Genomic DNA, 23,843 nt, shown 5'->3' with positions numbered 1-23,843 from the left:
CTATAATTGCAGAAAGGCAAAATTTAAAAGAAGAATTGGACAATAGAATTGAGGCTCTATCTCAGAAAGTAGAGTCAAATCTCAGATGAGGAGAGAGGAAAAGAATTCGAGGAAAAGACTAATAAGGACAAGAGTGGATGAGAGTTTCAGAAAAACAGAAAAGGAGAGGACAAGGAGATGAAACATGAAATAATTCAAGAAAATGAAAGAAGATCTAGAATGGAAGTGCTCGTGAGCGACTCATGATGCCAGAGTTGAAAGGCCCACTGAGTACCCTGCAAAATGGATGAAAAAAACCCCTCATCTTATTGTAAAATTTCATAACACAAGGGAAAAAGAGGAAGTCTTACAAGCTTTCCCAGGAAATAAAAGAGGTTTATGCAAAGGACCAAGAGCCTGCCTGGCAAAGTCCGTTTCCACGGAGACACCAGAAACTGGGAGACCTGCGTAGAAATGCCTTCAAAATTTCTGAATGAAAATAATTTCTAATTTAGAATTCTATACCCAATGTCATTATCAATGAAGTGTGAGGGTAGAATAAAGGCATTTATAGACAGGCAAAAATTATTTCCTTTGCTTCAGGAAGCTACTGGCGGATATGCTCTGCCAAAATACAGTAATAAAGCAAAAGGAGGAAGAGATGGAATCCAAGAGACAATGGATCCAACATACCAGAGAGATCGTCAATGGAAGAGAAAGACAAAACAAAACAAAACAAAAAAACAAAACAAAACAAAACAAACACTATAGGTAGAGAGATCACACCTGAAGTAGACCTAAAGAGCAGACATCTCTAGTAAATGTTATGCCCAGAATTCGTGATCCCCAAAGACCACCAGGGAGCCGAGTCCGATGCAAAAGCAAAAGAGCCTTTATTCGAGCTAGCTCGAGCTCAGTCCCCTACCTGCACCGACGCAGCGGTGAGATACCAGGGAGAGAGAGCGAGTTTCAAAAGCACAAAGGTTTTATAGGGGTCTAGGGGCAGCCGATTGGCTGGGGAAGGGTCAGAGTCCTGTTATGCAGGTCGCTGGGCATGTTTTGATCAGGAAGTTTGAACGGGTGAGCGGGAGGTTACTCAAGGGGAGGAGGCGCGGTCTGAGGTTTCTGCGATTTTCCCGGAAAAGGGGTCATGTCGGGGACATAGTCACTCAGGGTGGAGAACACAGAACAAGATGGAGTCGGCCGGCGTAGGCCCGCCCTTTCAGTAAAAACTTCTCGAAAAAAACGAACATGAAAGAACACTTTATGTTTTTGGATATCTCGAGAGGATTTCACTCCACCAGGAAAGAAAATGATAACAAAGAGTAGCACATGGAAAACTATGCCTGCCTCACCCCCTCTAAAAAACCCCACCCTGGGACGCCTAGGTGGCTCAGTCGGTTAGGCTTCCTGCTCGGGTCATGCAAGATCTCAGGGTTCCCAGTTTGAGCCCTGTGTGGGGCTCTGTGCTGACAGCTCAGAGCCTGGAGCCTGCTTCGGATTCTGCGTCTCCTCTCTCTGCCCCTCCCCCACTTGTGCTCACGCTCTCTCTCTCTCTCTCTCAAAAATAAACATTAAAATTTTTAAAAAATTAAAAAAAAAATCCCCAAGCAAACAAATAAATAAATAGAAACAAAACAATGATAATGTCAGAATAAAAAGCTGACCAGGGAAATTAAACTACTGTTTAGCTCTCAGTAGCATTTACATACAAATAACAATGTAAACATTGCTCAAATAAAAATTAAGAGACTGAGCAAAATGGGTGAAGGGAGTCAAAAGTTATAAAATAAGTCATGGGGAAAAAAAAAAAAAAGAGGTTAGAGTGGGAGAGAGCCAACCATAAGAGACTGTTGAGAACTGAGAGCAAACTGAGGGTTGATGGGGGGTGGGAGGGAGGAGAGGGTGGGTGATGGGTATTGAGGAGGGCACCTTTTGGGATGAGCACTGGGTGTTGTATGGAAACCAATTTGACAATAAATTTCATATATAAAAAAAAAATAAATAAAATAAAATAAGTCATGGGGATGTAATATACAGCATGGTGACTGTAGTTAACAATACTGTATTGTGTATTTGAAAGTCACTGAGAGAGAGGATCTTAAAAGTGCCCAGCACAAGAAAAAAGATTTTTTGTAACTATTTGTGGTGACAGATGTTAACTACACTTATTGTGGTAACTATTTTGCAATATACAAATATTTGTATATATCATTGTGTTGTACACTGGAAAGAAATAGAATGTTAAATGTCAATTATATCTCAAAACATTTTGAAGGATGGAAGGAAGGGATTGTAAAAGAAAGCTTAATTAGACTTTTTATGGGAGAAAAATCAGTAGATAGTCCTTAAAACTAAAATGCTCAGTAAATAGTAATATAAGCAGGTTATCTAGAAATGTGGAGTTAACTACCGAAAGAACCAGCTCAAACATTTGAAGGTTGCTGCTAGGAATGGGGAAATGTGCAGGTGGGTGGCATGAGAGTGTTTTTAGGTGTAGCAGGATTTGTAGATGTATTTGACCCCTTTACCCTCTGTATGTGTATATGTTGTGATAACAATAAAAATTTAATGACAACAGCTAAAAAAGAATTACTAGAGAGAAATATCTTTTCACAGTAGTAAGAGAACCAAAAATACCTGATGATAACCATGAAGAAAAATGTTTTGCTGTTATGTGAAGAAAATGGCAAAATTTTACCAGAAGGAAAAATGTATATAAATTAATAAAGAGACATAGTGTGTTCCTGAGTAGGAAGACTAAATATTTTAATATTGTCTATTCTTTATTTATAGTTTTAAGAAAATATCAATTGAAATATTATGAGAGGTTTTAGAGGCTTTGGTGAAATGTTATTAAATTTAATCTGGGAAATAAATAGGATAATTCTGAAAAACAATAAAGCAATGATAATACAATAACAATACAATAAGTTTGAAAAACAATAAAATAATAACTCTTTTCAAATGTTAAAAGGTATTTTGAGGTTAAAATTAAAGCAGAGTGGAATTCACACATTATAGTAAAATGGAAAAGAGTAAATAGCTTTTGAAAAACTCCATAGTTTACATAAAAACATATGGGGCGCCTGGGTGGCTCCATCTGTTAAGCGTCCAACTTCAGCTCAGGTCATGATCTTGCCGTTCGTGAGTTCAAGCCCCGCATTGGGCTCTGTGCTGACAGCTCAGAGCCTGGAGCCTGCTTCAGATTCTGTGTCTGCCTCTCTCTCTCTCTCTCTCTCTCTGTCTCTATCTCCCTCCCTCTCTCAATCTGTCTCAAATTAATAATAATAATAATAATAATAATTTAAAACATCAAAAATGATGTTTTAAAATTTGATATTCAAATATTAGGTTAGTTCTTATGATATATTAGAAAATACATTTTTGAGGGATTAAAGCATGAAATGTTTCAATATTAGAGAATATTTAGAAATGTTTAAATATTAGAAAATATTGGAGAAAAGATAAGCAATAATTAAATTGACCATGAGTTTAGGTGATTTTTCTAAGCGTTAAAACCAATGGCAGGAATCCCCCCATAAGGATAAAGAGTTTGTACTATACAAAAATGAGGTTTTGAGTGTTAAAACAGAACACCCTATGCTTGCTGAGTCTATCAGGCATGTCTTTAGGGTGAGGAGCCAGGGACTGACTATTATGCTGGTACCCTACCCCCATCAGTGACATGCGTTTTACTAGGGTTTGTACTGCCCCCTCCCAGTCCCTACTTCTCCGCCCCCCCCAGCAGCCTTAGCTTTCCCAGGTTACCCACTTAATTTCTTTATTTTAAAATTTTCAAATAATTGAATTTTTAAATAAAAATTATATATATTTGAGGTATGCAACATGATGATTTGATATGCATACACATAGTGACATGATTACTACAGTCAAGCTAATTAACAGATCATCTCCTCACATAGTTACCGTGTGTGTGTGTGTGTGTGTGTGTGTGTGTGTAGTTACAGCCCCTGAAACCTAATCTTTCAACAAATTTCCAGTATTCACTACTCTCTTGTGAACTATGGTCATGGTGCTGTGCATTAGATTTCTAGATTCATTCTAGATTTCTTCTACATAACTGCACCTTTGTACATTTTAATCAACATCTACCATTTCCCATACCTCATCATCCCTCGGAACCACTGTGGTACTTTCTGCTTCTGTGTATCCAAATTTTTATATTCCACATTTAAGTGAGATCGCGCAGATTTTTTTTTCTTTCTGCATCTGGCTTGTTTCGCTTAGCATAGTGTTCTCCAGATTCTGTTTGTTTGATTGGGCATAAACACTCAGCTATCTCTTACTGTAGACAGGCATGGGGAGGGGGGTGTGGATGACCATCGGAGTTTTTCTGGGAAGAGAGGTAGTCTTCCTCTTCACATTTACCCTTCCTCTCATCAGCCTGACCCTCTCTGGAGGTCTCCTGGGCAGATGGGGTTCCTCCTCTGCTTATTCCCTTCTTGATTTTTGGGGCTGTGGGTCCTCCAGACTGTTTCCATTATCAACATGCTTCCATCTCCTTTTAATTTTTTTAATTAATTATTTAAAGCCTTATTGAAATATAATTGATAGGTAAAAAATGGCATCTATTGGGGTGCCTGGGTGGCTCAGTCGGTTAAGCGTCCGACTTCGGCTCAGGTCACGATCTCATGGTCCGTGAGTTCGAGCCCCGCGTCGGGCTCTGTGCTGACAGCTCAGAGCCTGGAGCCCATTTCAGATTCTGTGTCTCCCTCTCTCTCTGCCCCTCCCCTGTTCATGCTCTGTCTCTCTCTGTCTCAAAAATAAATAAACGTTAAAAAAATTTTTTTTAATGGCACCTATCTAAAGTATGCGTTTTGATGAGTTTGGGCGTATACAAATACCCGTGATATGCTTCCATGTATTTTGATAGAAAAAAAAATCTGTTGCAATTTCTCCTCTGCTGATGCTCCCCTTGTGTTCTTTTTGTCCCTCTGATTTTATTTCCGTTTTTTCCTACTGTACCATAATTTTAGTGAAACACAATAGAGACGGAGAAAAACACTGTTGGCTCAGTCAATCATCTGGAACTAGTAGTCTTTTAATAAATGTTGTAGGAATATTTGATTTAATGGAAATGGAAGCATGCTTTACAATTTTAAATAAAATGCCAAATAATGAAATGTTTCCTATCAAAATTAGCATTTCATAGAGAGATGCTTTTATAAATAGATATAAAAAATAGTAATGACTCAGTGGGCTACAAGGGCAAAGAAATAAACTAAAGAAATTCAAATAACCAAGAAGTCTTTGGGAATATTTTAACCTTGTTAATAATCAAATGAAGGGAAGTTTATGTAACAAAGTATTCTTTTCCATGTGTTAAATTGAATCTTCAAAATTTTATGTTACTTGATACTGAGTGCTGGGAGATAGCCCCTTTATAGACTGCCAGTGAGCATGCACATTTGAAACTTGTTGAAAGCACTTTAGCAAGATGTGTTACGGACACTTTCCTATGTTTCTTTTTTTGAATCAGAAGATCAACTTCTAGGCATCTACCTTATAAGTACAATAAGAAATGTGGATAGGGGCACCTGGGTGGCTCAGTCAGTTGAGCATCTGACTTCAGCTCAGGTCATGATCTCATGGTTTGTGGGTTCAAGCCCTGCGTTGGGCTCTGTGCTAACAGCTCAGAGCCTGGAGCCTAGTTCGGATTCTGTGTCTCCCTCTCTCTCTGCCTCTCCCCTGCTTGCGGTCTGCCTCTCAAAAATGAACATTAACAAAATTTTTTTTAAATGTGGATAAATCATTGCAACATTACTAGTCTAATAGAGGAAAAAATGGAAACAACCTCTGTCACCAACAGGGGTAGAATTTAAAAATAAATTATAATAAATCCATGCACTGACTATTATGTAGTCATTAAAAGAATATTTCAAAGAATATTTCATCTCATTAGAAAATATGCATGATATGGGGCGCCTGGGTGGCGCAGTCGGTTAAGCGTCTGACTTCAGCCAGGTCACGATCTCGTGGTCTGGGAGTTCGAGCCCCGCGTCGGGCTCTGGGCTGATGGCTCAGAGCCTGGAGCCTGTTTCTGATTCTGTGTCTCCCTCTCTGCCCCTCCCCCATTCATGCTCTGTCTCTCTCTGTCCCAAAAATAAATAAACGTTGAAAAAAAAAAAAAAGAAAATATGCATGATAAATTAGATTTTAAAGAGTTACTTAGGATCCAAATTAAGTAAACAAGGTTTTCACTTTTGGAAAAAATACGTATGTAGAGAGATGTCTCTGTTTCCATGAAATGGAATGCCCAATATTTTTGCTTCCTAGGCCTGTTTACACTTCTACTGTGTTTGTCTTGATTGACGATGAACTCTTTCATAGACGGGAGGGTATGTGGTCCTCATCAGGGGGCCTGACACATAATATATGTTTTATAGGTATTTGTTGAATTATTAAATCAAGGGATTAATGTATGAATGATTGGTTGAATGAATAAATGTATAATATGGTCCTAGAAATGGAGAGCTAGTCAGATGGTGGTCTGGTACAGGTGGAAGAGGGAGGTAAAAAGAAAGAGATGAAAGGAATAGGAGTGAAGATATATCACTGGGCAGAGGGCCAAAGAAAGGAAATTCAGTTAAGCCGGGCTATATAGAGAAATAAAGGCAAAGAGACCAAAAAAGAATAATAGAAATGTGCCACAATATTGTAGAAATTAAGTCAGAACTATCTGGACTTAAATTTTAAGTTCATGTCTTATTGGCTATGTAATCATGCAGTAGAAAATAGGACAGTTCTTCCCTAGTGGATGAAATGAGATAACATGAACATTTCTTGGTACTGAATAGGCCCATGACAGAGAAAAAAGCAACAGATTCAAGGAGACAGACAAAGAAAGAAAACTCTTTTGATGGGGTGCGGTATCAACGCAAAGTATTGGGAATAAAACATATTATTTCAGGGGAGAGGTAATACAAAAGCCACTCTCTTGGGAGCTGAAAAGGAAGCATGCATTTTCGCTGCTGTGCTGTCCTGTTCTCAACACTCTGCCATTTGTCTGCTGGCGGCGCACTTAAATTATATCAGCAGCTAATAGGTAAAAATCAACTTCACAAAGAGCCAAGTCTATAAAACAAAATCCTTTTAAAGTAGGCTTCATTGCCTGTCATGGTGTTTACTCAAATTATATCTCGCCGGAGTTCAAAAAAATATTAAAAATAATTATTTACGGTTCTTGATTTGTTTAAATGGGAATAGAGAATACAGTGTGTCTTTTGATTGGTTCAAGGGGCAGTGGGACAGAGAGATAAAATGTTGGTTATGGTTTTGAGCCCAGCCAAGTGTTAAAGACTGTATCTTGCAGTCATCCCACATCCTTGTCAATGAGATGGTTTGGTTGAGCCTGGGCTTTGAAGACACATGTGTTTGGGTTTGAATCTCAACTCCAGTACGTACTAGCTCAGTAACCTTGAGACTGACTGTGAAACTATGAAGTCATATTGCTTTCATCTGGGAAGATCATCAATGATGGTAATTTCCTAAGGTATTGTAGGAGTTAGTGAAATTTGTATAATCTTCCTAACATTCCCAATATTACTTGGCTCTAGTGAGAATTTTGGGCTTCCTATATTCTTTGGGAGTTTGGGTGGCTAACAGGTATTTGAAGAGAAATTGTTTAAAAATGTTTATCCATGTATCATTACAATTGATGCATTTCTCCAGTTTTGGTCTGGATTTTTCTATGCAAGCCTGCAAGGGATTTTTGTCTGCTTCCTTAGGATTTTATGATGACTGTCTTGCTTGCTTGTTCTCTAGTTGAGACAAAGGCAGTCAGGAAATATTTCACCAGTGTGGAAAAATGAGCATCCAGTTCTGACAAGCAGCAATTCCCTTCTTCAAGTGCATCTTTTGGACGTAAACAGAAGAGTTAGAAAAGTACATATCCCTCATTCATCACAGCTTCGGAGAAGCAGATTCTGTCATTCTAGAATCAAAAATGAGCATTCAACTCCAGGAGAAAGAAAGAAATCAATTATAGTAGTGGCATTAAAGAATCATAACAAAGAAACTAAGAAGCACAGAATGAGATCTTATATTTTCTTTAAGTTGGAGAAGCCAAACTTCCATTTTTTATACTTGGAAAGAACATCAATGAGATTGATTGGGAAAGGCTAGTAGAATGTTAAAATTATACAGCATTTTTGCAGCCTGACTGTAATTTGCACACACAATGGGCTATTATCTATGCATTGTTCAAAGGAAGAAAAAAAAATAAATTAATTGCTTCTTCCCTTCCCTCCTTCCTAAAAGCCTGATCAAGTGATTTGTCTTTAAACTTAGTGCAATGAATGGTTTCATTATCATTTTTAAATTTTTGTTTGTTTTCCTTAGGGAAGGTGATAAAAAATTAACAAAGAAGTTGTTGGTTTTCAAAATTCTCTCTGGGCATGGCGGCTGCTGGAATATTAGTATGATTCATACCAAAACTTCCTCTGGACAGTCTGTTAGAGTTCAGATTTTTAAGAGAACACATTAGCATCTGCATGACCCAGTGTTTGGAATAACAAAGAATTGGGTTGAAGAGTTTTCATCATCAAATGTACTCACCAGCGTATGACTCTATCAAGTATATCCAACAAGTACAGTTTATTCTTGCTAATCTTGGTTGCAGTCTTAGCACTTCATCTTAACATACCTCATGACAATCCTCTCTTGGAGAATTTTGGAAAATCAATGAAACAACAAGCTTTTACTAAGGATCCACTATATTCCCTGTACTCTGCGAAGGAAATGAGCCGGTCCACTATACTTGACACATAACTCCTTCTATTTTAGCCCCAAGAGTGATCTCTTCCCTATGGATATCCCTTAATGCCAACCATAAGTGGTGCGACGGAGGTCTAAAGGATCTATAACCCCAGGCAGACACGTGCGCCAGTACTGACAAAAAAACTTACTGCTCTGTGGCATCGGGTAAATTATTAGTGGAAAATGCAGGAAGTATTAACTGTTTGGCAAGTAGGTCTTCATTAGAGTCTGAATTAAATGACCGTCCTCTGTACTCCATTAGGAACTTATAAATACCTTTATCACATGCACTTATGGTTTATTGAAGTTGTTAATTTCCAAGACTAGGTCTTCTTTTAAACCGTAAGATCCCTGAGACTCAGGTCTGTGCCTTATTCATCTTTGTAACCTGAGCGCTTGGTGCAGTGATATTGTACCCTCTAGATCCTGAAACATCTTGGAAATTGAATGTTAGTGTGAATCAGGTTGCTGGAATTCAGAGCCATGGAGTGTTAGCGCCGGACATGACTGAGGGTCCGTTGTTGTTATGTATAATGACATATAACCAGTTTCCTACTGAGGCATATTTATGTTTTGTGCATTTTCTTACTCTTACAGATAATACCGTACTGATTATATTTGTGATTATATTTTTGCGAACATGTGTAATGATTTCGCAATATACATTTTGTGTGTGCGTGAGCAGTGGTATGTGTGGGTCTAGTGATTGACAATATAAAATATTGATGTAAATAATTACTCCAAAAGCCTTATATACTCCCACTAAAAGTGCAGACTGTTTCTCTACACTTCAAAAAAAAAATCAACATTAGGCATTTTAAATAATTTACTTTTCCAAACTCATAAATACAAATGGTAACATTTTGCGTTTTTATGTGTACTTTCTAAATATATTTGACTGACACATATTTATTGGCACTGACATTCTTTCGTGAATTTGCATTCTTCACCTGGTTTTCCTCTTTTAATTGGGGTCTATCTTTCTCTCACTGACTTGTCATCATATAAATGGAATCGTACGATATGTCCAAGTTTTTGGTTGGACTTCTTTCACTTAGGAAAATGCATTTGAGGTTCACCCCGTTGTATGTAAATCAATCGTTTCTTGTTTTTGTTTTTGATAAATAGTACTCTTTGTATGGCTATATTAAAATTGGGTCATACATTTACCAGTGGAAGGACCTGGGGGTGTTCCCAACTTTTGGCTGTACAGATAAAGGTGCTGCAAACCTCTGTGTAAATTTTTTGTGTGTGAATATAAGTTTTTATTTATTTGGGGGAAATACCTAGGAGAGTTTTTTCTGGATCATATCATAAATGTATCTAACTTTATAAGAAGCTGCCAGAGAGGTTTTTGAATGGCTGTATAATTTTACACTTCTACCAGCAGCATCTGAGAATTCCTTGTGCCTCATCCTTGCTTTGGTATAGTAACTAAAAACATTATTATTATTATTTTTTAGTTACTATAATGGGTGTTAGTGGTATCTCATTGTGGGTTTAATTTAAATGTCCCTAATGAGTAATAATGTGGAACATCTTTTCATATACTTTCTTGCCATCCATGTATCTATTTTGGCAGGGTTTCTACTTAAATCTTTTGTCCGTTTTCTTTAATTGGGTTGTTATCTTATGTTTTTTGAGTTTTGAGGGTTGTTTATATATTTTCAAGACAAGTCTTTTGTTAGAAATATGATCTGCAAATGTTTTCTTTCAGTCTGTTGTTTGTTTTCTCATTCTCTGACTGGTGTCTTTTAAAAAACTTGAAGTGTAGCTGACACGCAATGTGCACAACGTTCAGGTGTACAACATAGTGATTGCACAAGTCTCTACATTATGCTGTGCTCATCACAAGTGTAGCTACCATCTGTCACCATACAATGCTACCACAGTGCTATTGACTATATTTCCTGTGCTGTGCCTTTTATTCCCATGCCTAATTCATTTCATAACCAGAAGCCTGTATCTCTCACTCCTCTTCACTCTTTCTGTCCATCCCCCCATTTCCTCCCCTCTGGCTACGATCAGTTTATTCTCTGTATTTGTGAGTCTATTTCTGCTTTTTGTTCATTTTATTTTTTAGAATCCACATAGAAGTTAAATCATAGGGCATTTGTCTTTCTCTGACTTATTTCATTTAGCATAATACCCTCTAGGTCCATCCATGTTATTGCAAATGGCAAGATCTCATCATTTATTAGAGCTGAGTAATATTCCACTGTGTGTGTGTGTGTGTGTGTGTGTGTGTGTGTGTGTGTGTATCCACCTTCCTTATCTATTTATCTATTGATGGACACTAAGGTTGTTCCCAGATCTTGGCTATGGTAAATAATGCTGCAATAAACATAAGGGTGCATACATCTTTTTGAATTAGTGTTTTCTTTTCTACGGATGAATACTCAGTAGATGAATTACTGGATCATGTGGTATTTCTATTTATAGTTTTTTGAGGAAATCCCATGCTGTTTTCCACAGCGGCTGCACCAGTTTGCATTCCCACCAAAGGTCACGAGGGTTCCTTTTTCTCTACCTCCTCACCAGCACTTGTTATTTCTTGTCTTTTTTTTTTATTTTTTTATTTTTGATGTTAACCATTCTAACATGTATAAGGTGATATTTCTCATTGTGGTTTTGATTTGCACTTCCCTGATGATTAATTACGTTGACTCTCTTTTCATGTGTCTGTTGGCCATCTGTATGTCTTATTTGGAAAAATGTCTATTCAAGTTCTCAGCCCATTTCTTAATTGGATTATTTGTCTTTTTGGTGTTGAGTTTTATCAGTTCTTTATATATTTTAGATACACAACCTTCTATCAGATATTATTTATAAATATCTATCATTTGTAAATATCTTCTCCCACTCAGTAGGTTGTCTTTTCATTTTATTGATGGTTTCCCTTATGATACAAGAGATTTTTATTTTGATGGAGTCCCAATAGTTTATTTTTGCTCTGATTTCCCTTGCCTGAGGAGATAGATTAGAAAAATCTAAAAGATAGATAGATGTTAAAGAAATTACCGGCTATATTTTCTTCTAAGAGTTTTATGGTTTCAGGTCTCACATTTAGGTATTTAATCCATTTTGAGATTATCTCTGATTTATAGTGTAAGAAAGTGGTCCAATTTCATTCTTTTGCATGTAGCTGTCCAGTTTTCCCAACACTATTTGTTGAAGGGACTGTTTTTTCTTCATTGTATGTTCTTGCCTCCTTTATCATAGGTTAATTGACTATATAAGTGTGAGTTTATTTCTCTGCTCTCTATTCTGCTCCCTTGATCTATGTGTCTGTTTGTGTCAGTACCATAGTGTTTTGATTTGTAGTATATCTTAAAATCTGGGATTCTGATACCTCCAGCTTTGTTCTTCTTTTTCAAGATTGCTTTGGCTCTTTGGGGTCTTTTGTGATTCCATACAAATATTAGTATTATTCTAATTCTGTGAAAAATGCTATTGATATTTTGATAGGAATTGCATTGAATCTGTAAATTGTTTTCAGTAGTACAGACATTTTAACAATATTAATTCTTCCAATCCATGAGCATGGAATATCTTTGCATTTGTTTGGGTCACCGTAAATATTTTTTATCAGTGTTTTATAGTTCTTGTGGTACAAGTCTTTCACACCTCCTTGGTTAAGTTTATTCCCAGGTATTTTATTCTTTTGGGTTCAATTTTAAACAGAATTGTTTTCTTAATTTCTCTTTTTGCTATTTCATTATTAGTGTGTAAAGGTACAATTCTGTATCCTGGTAGTTACTATCCCTGTACTACTATCCTAGCAGCTTTTGGGGGGAGTCTTTAGGGTTTCCTATGCACAGTATCATTGAATGGTGTCTTTTGCGTAGCAAAATTGCCAATTTTGAAAAGCTCCAATTTACCTTCATGTTTTTCTTTTTGGATCATGCTTTGGGTTTCAAATCTAAAAATTACTTGTCTACCTCAAGGTCATAAAAATTTTCTCCTATGTTCTCTTCTAAAAGTGGTATAGGTATTAGATTTTACATTTAGGTGTATGGCCCATTTTGAGTTAATTTTTACACATAAAGTGCGAGATATGGGTTGAGGTTAAATTTTGTTTGCATATGGATGTCCAATTGGCCCAACACTATTTGTTGAAAAGACTATCTTTTGTCCATTAAATCGAACCTTGGTCAAAAATCAGTTGACCATATTTGTATGGATCTTCATCTCAACTCTATATTCAATTGCTATATATATAATTTTACCAATATTACACTGTTTTGATTATTGTAACTTTATAAAAAAAAACCTTGAAATCAGATAGTGTGTGTTCTCTAACTTTATTCTTCTTTTTCAAAGATGTTTTGAATTCAGTTTTAATTAAGGTAAGGGAGTGACATCATCATGATGGCAACATAGGACGCTCGCTGACTTCAGTCCCCTTCATAAGAGTAAAGTTGGAGGCATCACTCTTCCTGATTTCAAACTATATTATAAATCTATAGTAGCGATCAAAATAGCATGGTGTTGGCATACAAACAGACACATAGTAACTATCCAGAGGCAGAACACCATTATGAAAATCCCAGAACCCTTGGATGTAAGGCTGAAACACCTCTGTGGATAGCACAGATTGAGGAGCAGCTACACTTTGACCAGGTTGCCCCTCCCCCAGGCTGGACCAATGCAGCACCACATAGCCCCCATGGGCCTACAGTTTCTCCAGTGGGAAAATGAGAACCCAAGCCTTGAGGTACACTTCACCTCAAAAGGATCCATGACCCTGGGGATCAGATAGAGACTGGAATGGGGGTGGGGCTTACAGCCCAGATCCCCAGCCAGCAGCATTGCCCATCTGCTGAGCAGAACCAGTGCCCCATCTGACCAGGGACCTCAGTTGGTGGATTTCCCTGATTTGGATACCCAGCCAGTGGGAAATACCAGCTGTAGAGCCTATCCTAACGTCGTGACTGGGCAGGGGAGCAAATATGTACCTTGTCCAACTACTGAGCATAATTTCTGCTGTTACCCCTCCAGGAAACATGGCGACAGACATCCAGGAGCTGTAGAGCACATCAGGTGCCCACTCAGGTGGGCAGTCAAGCCAGCAGCCTGGTCCAGCTGTTGAGCATAACCTCTGGTCCTCATAACCAGGGAGACTGAACAGTGACCCTAAGTAGCCATGGAGCACAGCCTATGGTACCACCCAGCCATGGAGTCAGGACTACAACCCTACCAAGCAGTGGCGTCCAGCATACAACCTTGTCTGATTGCTGAACACAGCCTGTGGCTTTCCCCTAGGCAGGGAGTCCATCTAGAGAACCCTGCCCAACCAGAGAGCCCAGCCAGCAACTTCACCCAATAGTTTAGTACAGCCAAAGGTCTACACAATCACAAAGCCCACTCAATTTGGGGACACAGTCTGTGACCCTGTTCTGCCATTTGCAACAACTTGGATAAATATTGAGGGTATTATGCTATGTGAAATAAGCCAGAAAGAGAAACCCAAATATTATGTAATCTCACTTACATAGGAACTCATAGAAACAGAACATAGATTGGTGGTGGCCAGGGGTGAGAAGGTGGGGGATATGGGTGAAGTTGGTCAAAGGGTGCAAACTCCCATTTATGAGCTGAATATGTTCTGAGGGTTTAATGTACAGCATGGTGACTAAAGCTAATGATACTGTATTATAAACTTGAAAGTTTCTAAAAGAGTAAATCTTAAAGGTTCTCACCAAAAAAAAAAAAAAATGTACTTACATGAGATGATGGGTGTTTTAATTTACCTTATTGTGGTAATCATTCACAATATATACATTTATCAAATAATCACATTGAACACTTTAAACTTATATAATGTTATATGTTAATTATATCTCAATAAATCTGGAAAAAAACAAATTAAGATAGGGATCAAAACTATTTTATTATAATTTATTAAAAATACCAGTTTCTCCCCAGTGAATTGCAGTGGTATATTTGCCATTAGGTGACCTTATATGAATGGTTCTGTGTCTAGATTCAGCATTTTCTTCCATTGCCTTGTCTATCATTGTACCAATACCTGTGCGATTATTTTTAATTGCTCTCCTTTCACAATAGATTGGTTTATTTCTGGGATTTCTATTCTGTTCCATTGATCTCTATGTCTGCTTTTATGCCTGTACCTTGCTATTTTGATTAATGCTATAGATTTATAATGTATTTTGAAATCAGGAAGTGTGATGCCTCCAGCTTTGTTCTTGCTAAGATTGCTTTGGCTGTTTGGGGTCTTATGGTTCCATATGAACTTTAGGATTGTTTTTCTATTTCTGAGGAAAATACAATTGGAATTTTAATAGGTATTGCATTGAATCTGTAGATTGCTTTGGGTAATGCAAACATTTTAACAATATTAATTCTTCTAATCCATGAACACGGATGCTTTTCTGTTTATTTGTGTCTTCTTTAATTTTTTCAACAATATGTACATACAAGTAAGGAAAGCTAATACTAGATAATCTATTTATTATATTCTGTGCTCAGTATTGAATTAAAATGCATCAGGTAAATGCATGCAAAAGAGTAAGCATGAGTGGATTTGGTTTTGCCAATATTCATCTTCTGGGAAGTCACATAGCCTCATTGGATCCCAGGTTTTGTTTTTGTTTGCTGGTTTGTATGTTTGTTTTTTTGTTTGTTTATATCTAGAATGGTAATGTATCTGGCATACATACCTTACTGGATTTTTATGATAATCAGATGAATAAAAGCTAATTTTAAATACACACACACACACACACACACACACACACACACACTTATATACACTTTGTAAATGGCAAAGCCCTATGCCAAAATAACATGCCAATGGCAAAGATAACTTTCCTTTTACTAATTTCTGGACCCAGGTGTCTAGAGACTTTTTCTTAACCTTATTTTGCTGCTGTCTGTCTTATTTGATAACAGAATTAGATCTAGAAAGCCAAGGTGGTGTAAGAAGGTAGATTATATGCACTTTTTCTTCTATCAGATGCTCCTTTTCATGAACAAGAGTACATATTTCCCTGAAATTGAATCTGGGGGTATAGTACACATGTTTTCCCAAATAAAGCTGTGTGGGATGTAATTTCAGACCTCCTGTTTGCCAGCCAGTTCATCTCCATAATTCAGAAACCCCTGGCATGGTTAGTATCATTCATTTGTGCCAATAAAGTCCAGTACATCCTGCCACAGAATTCTTCCTGCTGTCATAAAGGGACTCAGGTACCTTTGAATACCATATGCTGACAATAAGTCTAACCTAATAGCCAAGCTCATGGTCCCCTCATTGCTTTTAAGTCATTCCTCAGCATCACAGGGACCCCTTCAAAACTACCATTTAGCTGTCACACATGTCAGCAGACAAGAGCTAAGGGATGATAAATAACAGCATCACCAAACACAACTTGGGCCAGCATGATCTCTGCCAACTTTCTCTGAAAATGCTGATCTTTTGCTGCATTTAGATGGTGAAGTCCAAGGCAACACAGTCAATGAAACTTCCCTAGCAGACCTTTTCTCTCTTCAACAGCCCCACCTACTTGGCTCATGAGACCAAGGATTCTAGTCTTCTTGAAGACACAGGTTGACAGATTTAGGAAGGAGCAGCTGGTCAGGGCCCTGGCAATTAGCAAAGGGAATCCAGACTCTCCTACAAAACTCTTTATTTGGGGAAGATATTTCACATGGCCTGAAATGGGCCTGTTGCCCTTGCTGGTATCAGCTATTAGATAGTGTTGCTGGTCATGCCCTGAACTTTATCCAAGTGATCTTTTGACCTAAAATATCCTTTCTCCATTGCTTCAAGCTCATAATCTCCCCATCACTTCTCTGACCTTATCTCTTACCAGACAGTTTGCCCCAGCCACATTGGCCTCTTCGTCAGTCTCCAGACCCACCAACTTGCTTTTGCCCCGGGGTCTTCACTATTGTTCTTCAGTTGAAATGCTTTTCTCCTGGGTATGTATAATGAGACTTGCTCTGTTTGTGGCCTGTTGATGTGTCAGAAACACCACCCTCTCCTCCATTTCTCTTTCCCTGTTTTATTTTTCTCCGTAGCAGTCATCACTGCTCACTTGTATATTAATTATTAATTAATTAATTACTAATCATTTATTAATTGCTTTGTTTGTCACTTGTTTGTCACTGTCCCTGTATTTGGAATGTGAGTTCCACTAGAGTAGGGGTTGTGTCTATGTGTGCGCTGCTCCTATAGAAAAGCAATTCAAATATTGTCGAAACTGATGGCAATGCAACCCCTCCCCCAAATCTCAGTTAAAATGTGCCCCTTACTTCATTAAGCCATCTCTCATCCCTAACCTCTAACTTTGGTTCTCTCCTCTCTTCCTCTGCTTCTATAACCCTTTATTAGGACATTGAACATAGGGCATGTGGCTGGCTCAGTTGGTTAAGCTTCTGACTTCGGCTCAGGTCATGATTTCATGGCTCATGAGATTGAGCCTCACCATCAGGCTCTGCCCTGACAGGGTGAAACCTGCTTGGATCTTCTGTCCCCTGTCTCTTTGCCCTTCCCCCCTCCCTCCAAAATAAATAAACATTTAAGACATTGAACACTTTTTTACCTGATCACATACCTAGTTGTTCTACATATAATAGGCATTATAATTTCATCTTCTTGATTAGACTATAAGCTCCTCAAGGATGTGGGCTATTTTATTAAAGTTTGAATCCCCCAAATTACTGTGACTTATGTTAATTAAGTATTTGGGGAATAAATGAGTGGCTTTAACATAGTAAATTCCTTCCTTCCTTCCTTCCTTCATTCACTCATTTGTTTAACAACAGACTACCAGTCTCATCTCTGGGTGCTGGGGAACAGCAATGAAAAAAACAAAGAAAAAACAACATTGGTAAGTCATATATTGAGTTACCTATGTGTTACTGAATATTTTACATAAGTTATTGTTACCTGCATTTAATCTTTATGATAGTTCTATATGATGGATGTTATTATTCCTATTTAAAGTTTGAGGAAACTGAATATACTAAGCTGTTGAAGGGTATTTTTCTGGATTCAGTTGCCATCTCTCCAATCCCAATGTACACATTCTAAGCAACATGCCATGTATTCAGGCTTTGTGCAGAATTCTGATGTCTGAGGACAGTGGTCACTCTGGGGCATTTGATGACTATGGTTGGACGACATTGACACAAGCCTGTTGTTGGCAGAGGATGTTTGCTGATTTGGAATAGTTTCTTCAACATACCCCTTCCCAGAGCCCCTGTGAGGAAGCACAGCCCTGCTGCTGGGAGGCAGGTGTGCTTTCTGGAGGACACTCCCCATGTTTCAAATCACATCTCTTCTGCTTCTGTTTCCAGCCCCTCTCTAGGCTTCTGTGAGCTTCTGCCTTCAATGGCTTGTGCCTGTGGCTCCTCTTTGGAAGCCACTTTTAAGCCACTGGAGCCACTTGTGCTTAAAGTACAAAAAGTGGGAAGTGCCTGAGTTTGTCTCCTCTCCACTCTTGTTTCCAGGGGTGGTCAGGACGAGTGTAAGTTCTGGAAACCTGCCTGAAATTGTACCCTTGCTTGACCTTTTTGGATTTCCCCAGTCTCCTACTGGGTTTTCCTCAAATTTACATAACAAAATCACTTGCTCATAAATCCTCATCTCAGAGTCTGGCTTGAGGAAGCCAACTGAAAATAGTCTCCTAGTTGAAAGCATCTAGAAAATGTTTTCCCTAGGAAAGGAAGAGTATTTGCCACCTGGACTCAGTTCTGCCCTTTTGGAGAAAGCTGCTTGCTGCTGGGTCAGGACTGGTCCTTGACAGTGTCCCTTGGCTGCCTCTTAGATCGGGGTCCTAATCTAACCCAGATTGGCAGGAAAAATAAGTTGGGCTTATTTATTTAGATGTTGTGTATGGTTGCCCCAAACACACACACACACACACACACACACACACACACACACACACAAATATATACATATATGTAGTCCAATGAAATAAGTGTTGAAAAAACTTATTTTTAAGCCCATTCATTCCATGTAGCATTTATTGAGGCTTCATTATTTTCCAGCATTATACAAAAATAATATATATTTTTTACCCTTGAGGAACTCATAATATGTAAGGCAGGACAGACATGGTTAATAAAAACACAGTGCAGCTGGGTAAGTGCCACAGAAAGGTTGGTATAAAGTGCCAGAGGCCAGAAGAGGGAGCTATAACTTCTGGTAGGGAAAAAAAAAGGTAGAAAGATTTCACTGAGAAGATAACATTCGAGCTCCTTTTGGAAGAAGGGAGAGAAATTACCAGAAGGAGAGAGAGTGTTGCCTAGGACAAGAGAACACTGGAAGTATAAGAAGCACAGTTTATTAACGGATTAATTTGTAGTGTTTATTGTTGTTGTTGTTCCCCACTCCCACAACACTTCCTTTCCACTTCTTTTTTTTTTTTTTTAATGTTTATTCATTTATTTAGAGAGAGAGCATGAACACACACATGCTTGAGCTGGGGAGGAGCAGAGAGAGAGGCAGACATGCAGGGCTTTGAACCCATGAACCATGAGATCATGGCCCGAGCTGAGATCAAGAGTCAGACACTTAACCAACTGAGCCATCCAGGTGCCACTCCTTTTCATTTCTAAGATGAAGGCCAAACAGACAAATGAATAAATAAATCAGGGGAGCTCCGTGTTTGGGGCTTAAAGGTGATATCTGGAAGCAACCTCCTTCCAGTGGATGCCGAGGGGACAGCGGGATGTGTGAGAAGGGAGGTGCACAGCTGGGGTTTAGGGGGGAGGGGGAGAAGGGGAAGCTGAGGTCTGTAGACCTCCTGGGTTTGGACAGCAGTCATGTCACCCGTGAGTGTGGACAGCACCTCTGAATACTCTGCTCAGTATACTATACAGTTTATACCCTAAAGTATAAAATTGTAAAGAGCCCTAGAGGAGGGGGTGGGTAAGGAGTCAGCACCATATTGACTAAGACTGAATTTCCCTTCAACCGGGTTAAAATGGGTGCAACATTAGATCTAATCAGTTCAGAGAGAACAAAGAAATGAGATATTTCTTGCATATAAGTTTTCAGAGTGAAATTCAATACTTATTTCTGGCTTGATACACATGGGGAAATTTGAGTGGTTTGCATGGCTCACATATAGGATGAAAGGGGAGTTAGGGAGGTTGGATGGGAGGCAGGTTATAAAGCTTTTGTGTGTTGTGATTGTTTTATGCACTGATAAGAAACGTTACATATCTTTAAATAGAAAATCTTAACAGGCTCACGACAATGCTTGGGAGGGAGTCAAGATTGGGTGGAAGGCCTCTGCACAGTGGCCACAGTGACAGGCAGATGTGATGTAGAAAGGCAGAAGATCTGTCCTTGCCTCGAGGGCTTCCTACTTTTTCCAGGGAAATGAGACTTACTCTAAGGAAAAGTGTGTAACTGTGCTCTAGGGAAGAGTGGCCATCAGAGGCTACTTTCAGATCCTGATTTATTTTCTATCCTTTTGTTGCGCTATTAGAATTAGCCACGGTAGTAGAATCAACCCTACTTTGGTGGCTTCATTAGACTTAGCTGTTTGTTGAAAGCTTGGGTAAAGTCATATTTCCCAGTCCTTGGATGTAAGGGCTGAGCCATGACCTATGGGCCCCTTCATGACTTGCCATATCCTTGTTCTATCTGAGTCTCCCTCTGCCAACCTGACCAAGACTCAACTATTGAATAAATGGTAGACAAACACATGGCTCCCATTCTGTACCACTGTCTACCTTCTGGGTCAATTCACTCCTATAGACTGGGTCTTTATCCCTTTACACCCATAGAGTACCCTTTTTCCTGGAGCAGACGTCTACTTTTATTCTAGAACTTGGGTTCCCATTATACAATCCCAAACAGTTGGTTGGTATTCTAATACCCAACTTAACTTCCCCCTGACTGCTAAGTTCTATATTCCATGTTCTTACCATGTTTCCTGGTGAATGGACACATATGAGAAAATCATTCATTCATTCTGATCCATGAATCAGGAGTGCTTGGCTCTTAAATTTGTGTTGCTGCCTTGATCTTTGGAGCATTGACTTGATGTGATGTTCCAGCTCTGACTGTTTTTAGGATTTGGAGATGATAATATCATCATACTCACTTTAAATTCTTCATCTCCCCAAAGCCTCCTTTACAACTGAATAGACTTCTTGGACCCTGATTATCTAGAGTATTGTTTGTTGCCCCTCCACACAAGTTGAGAACATGGAAAGAATCCATGTTGGAGCTAATGAGGTATAGGATTAGAGCTGTGGAAGAGGAACCACAAGAAAAAGAGATGCAGAGAAGAGATATTCCAGACATCACCATACATTTAAGTTTCCCCCCAAAATTCAGATTTTTGTTTTTATTTGATCTGAACACATATAAACAAAAGCACTCCAGTCTTCCCAGGATAAAGAGGTTATGAAGGCTTTCAAGAAGCTGTGGCAGGAGCCAACCCTGCTGTGGGACCATCACATTGCATGGTGACAGAATGAAAAGTGGTACTTGTGGGCAGGGTGCTGAGCAAGAGAATGATTGAGAACATCTCTGTGGTGATGTTTTGCCATTTTAAAAGGATTTGATCCTGGTTCTTAAGAGCAGTGTTTTGTTTTTTTTTTAACCTCTTAAAAATTCAGCATTGAAACCCTTCTGTCAAGGGAAACTTATGTAGAAAATTAATATGGAAAGCATCCAAGACAGAGCTGCTCAGGTTGAAGCAATTGTGGAGTGCCTGAGCCCTGGCCACCATCTTTCCTCTCCAACCCTCTCACTATGGCAGCACCCAAGGCTGGCAAAGCTCTCAGTGTCATGTCCACAGAGCAGAGACCACAAACGGATGTCCCTAGAGCTGGATCTGGCACATGGATGTCCGGCTTGGATCTCACAATGTTTTACAAAAACTTGAGTCATTATTTAAAAACATTTTTTGAATGTTTCTTATTTATTTTTGAGAAGGGTGGGGGACTGGCAGAGAGAAAGGGAGACACAAAATCCAAAGCAGGCTCCAGGCTCTGAGCTGTCAGCACAGAGCCCCGCGCAGGGCTGAAACTTATGGACTGTGAGATCATGACCTGAGTCAAAGTCCGGTGCTTAACCAACTGAGTCACCCAGATGCCCCTTTAAATGTTGTAATTCACATTAAATGGTTTAGTTTTCTGTCTTTCCTGAATATTGAAGTTCATTCAATATGGAACCTGAATTCTCACCCAATAATACTAGTTTATAAAAGAACAACTAGTTTAGAAAAGAAAAACAGTGTAGAAAAGAAAAAACCTGGGTAGCTCAGTCATTAAGCGTCCACTTTTGATTTTGGCTCAGGACATGGTCTCAAGGTTCATGAGATAAAGCCTCATCTTGGGCTCTGTTTTGCCAGCATGGAGCCTGCTTGGAATTCTCTCTCTCTCTCTCTCTCTCTCTCTCTCTCTGCTCCAACCCTGCTTGCATGCTCTCTCTCAAAATAAATAAATGACCATTTAAAAAAAAGAAGAGCAGTGTATTAAAGTTCTTCAGAAAATAGGACCAGTAGGATGGATACATACATTCCTGTATCCATGTATCTCCACGTCTATCTATCTATCTATCTATCTATCTATCTATCTATCTAGAGACTAATTTTAAGGAATTGGCTCACACAATTTGGCTCAGAGAAGAATTGTAGCTTGCCTCTGGAGGCATCTGATGAAGGTAATCTTCATATTATGGAGGGTAATCTGCTTTACTTAATCTTCTGATTAAATGTAATCTCATCTAAACATCTCATCTACAAAATGCCTTCACAGAACCATCTAGGATAATATTTGGTCAAATATCTAGGGACTGTGACTTAGCCAAATTGACATCTAAAATTTCAAGCAGCTTGTGACATATCACAAGAAGCTATCTTTTTTGAAAAGAAATAAGGCCTTTATTTTATTTTACTTTTCAAATGTTTATTTATTTTGAGAGAGAGAGAGTGTGTGCCTGACTCAGCTAGGGGCAGAGAGAGAATCCCAAGCGGACTCTGCACTGTCAGCACAGAGCCTGATGTGGGGATTGATCTCATGAACCGAACCATGAGATCATGACCTGAGCTAAAATTAAGAGTTGGATGCTTAACCAACTGAGCTACCCAGGCACCCCGAGTGCCATAATGTTTCATATGTCAAAAGGATCCTACTCAGGATAAGGTATTACATGCAGTTCTCATGTGTCTTTAGTCTCCAGTCTGGAAGAGCTACTCTCTCCTTTTGAAGAGAACAGGTCAATTTTGTAGAATGACCCTTAATTTGGGTTTGTTTAGTGTTTCAAATTAGATTCATTTCATGTATCTTTGGCAGGAATAATACAGAGATGCTGCTTATTCCCCTCACTGAATCCTGTCAGGTGGACGGAGGGTTATCTGAAATCAGAGAGAAAGTTGTATGACCAGATGTGGATGGATGAGTCTTCTAACAATGAACTGAAGCAGCTGCAAATCTTTGCAATCTATTTGTCCGTGTGTGGATATGCCATATTTTATGTATTTCTCCTTGACTGGGTTCAACTCAGTGTGGTTTTCTGCACTCGCTAAATTTCTTCCTGATAAAATCACAAATAAGCAAATGTGACATTTGAGGTATGCTTAAATTATTCCTTAATATATCAATCACGTTGGAACAAATTTATATTTTCACAACAAGTATTACAGCAAAACTGGTTATAAGATGAATCTGAATAAATCTTTTACTTTATTTGGATGATTTAGCAGACTTAACATCTTTTCTCTCTCTCTCTGTCTTTTTTTTTTTTTTTTTTTGGCAAAGACTTGAAAAAGAAGAATCTTAGAGTAGTGCTGGGATCAGCCAAAATTCTTTTCAAAGATGCAATCATGCCCATTAACAGAGAAGACTCGTGATGTTCGTTGATATATACCCTACCATCTTTGTCTTAGTACTTTTCCTGGAACATTTTACACACACGGTTACTCTTTCAGGGTTGTCTATTTACCATGCAGGCAATGGTAGCAGAGTACTCTCTCTCTGCAACATAGGCACAATCTGCCTGATAAATATCTACAGGGAAACAGAATATTTCTGCATGGGAAAAATACAAGGAAAGAGCAACCACATAAAAAATATTGCTAGAATTT

The 23,843-nt window shown here is 38.6% G+C and overlaps 1 long non-coding RNA gene across 1 annotated transcript in view; it reads left to right on the top strand.

The window, feature by feature from the left end:
* The window catches only part of LOC121045146 (uncharacterized), a 45,377-nt gene extending 28,630 nt beyond the window's left edge, over nt 1-16,747 (top strand). Inside the window, exon 3 of the long non-coding RNA XR_005797607.1 lies at nt 16,599-16,747. This is a non-coding gene — a long non-coding RNA (uncharacterized LOC121045146). The remainder of the gene's footprint in view (nt 1-16,598) is intronic.
* The last annotated feature ends 7,096 nt before the right edge of the window (nt 16,748-23,843 follow it).

Source organism: Herpailurus yagouaroundi, unplaced genomic scaffold (assembly GCF_014898765.1).
Source record: "Herpailurus yagouaroundi ecotype Mexico unplaced genomic scaffold, PumYag 189, whole genome shotgun sequence".
Lineage (NCBI taxonomy): Eukaryota > Metazoa > Chordata > Mammalia > Carnivora > Felidae > Herpailurus > Herpailurus yagouaroundi.
The sequence above is the reverse complement of the archived record's forward strand: the minus strand, read 5'-3'. Positions and strand labels throughout refer to the sequence as shown.